The sequence below is a fragment of the Argentina silus genome, assembly GCF_951799395.1.
Source record: "Argentina silus genome assembly, chromosome: 22".
NCBI classification, from domain to species: domain Eukaryota; kingdom Metazoa; phylum Chordata; class Actinopteri; order Argentiniformes; family Argentinidae; genus Argentina; species Argentina silus.
In genome coordinates this window covers 11,487,833-11,489,093 of record NC_139676.1, presented here as the reverse complement: position 1 = coordinate 11,489,093, position 1,261 = coordinate 11,487,833, and positions in this window count along the sequence as shown.

The window sequence follows — 1,261 nt, the reverse complement described above, 5'->3', positions numbered from 1 at the left end:
GACAGGTGTACCCAAGAACATATTGCCTTTCAAAAAATGGTACAGCCCAGTACCACAACCAAGTGAAATAGCCTGAAACAGATTCTGTTTTAATGTTACGTCAAGGTCGGAGTAAAAAAAACAAAACAACCCTAAAAACAATTTCTCCTCATCTCTTTGGTCCCTCTCTTCCCTCCCCCCCGCTAGAGAGATATGAGATTCATGAGAAGGACCAGAGGTGAACGCACAAACAACCCAGAGTAATGGTCGGGTGGTGTCGACGGTGTCAAATTACACAGAAACACTATTGACAGGGGAGGGGTGGGAGGTGATGGTTCGGTTACCCCCAACAACTGTCAATCAAACCCTGTGGGGGCAGATAGCCCATGCATTTATATGTCTCAAAGTCGTTGGACGATGCGGGTGAGATTTCATCCGAGTGATGTACCACCTCTGCATGACAACTACGGTCGAAGTGCCTTGGGCCTAGAAGACATACAGACAGATAGATAGATATTGTAATGACTAGTACTTGGGCAGAGGACTCAATAGCATGACTCAGGACACAGGCTGAGTCCAAAAGAATAGTGTTCACTAGAAAAAGGTTTGGTACACAGGGGGGCAGTCAATCGGTAGCGTATATTCAGAAAGGGGTCAGAAAAACAGAGAAAGGTACACAGGTAATCAAATCCGAGATCCAGGCAGATAGTCCAACAGGGAGAAGGCCGAAGGCGAAGTCAAAGATCAAAAACGATGAAAAAACTAGACACTGTGGAGATTTCTGGGACGTATTGACACAGAGGCACAATAAACTAACGGGCAACGAGACAGAGGGACACCCAGACTACGTACACAGGGAATGATGGGAAGGAACAGGTGAAATCAATCGGGGCGGGGCAGACGCACGCACGCACGCACGCACGCACGCACGCATGTTGTTGTCCTCGCTGAAGATCTGAAAACACATCATATGCTACGTCTTCTGAGAGCGCCAAACACGTGCATATCCTTGTAAACAAACCAAAAGGTGAAAAAGGCACGTAAAGGCCAGTTTCCGACCCGACACCAGATTTTAATGTACACGCTTTGTTTGAAATAAAACAGCTCTCTTCACTGAACATTATTCATCATTGATGTTCTACCGATGTACCATGGACATTTAGCACTATTTTAAAGCTAAAATGTACATGGACCTTTAAGTGACCATCGAATTAGATGAGGATAATTTCAGATGTTTGTAATAGCTGGTTATGGTAAAGATGGGACGGGAAGTCACGATGTG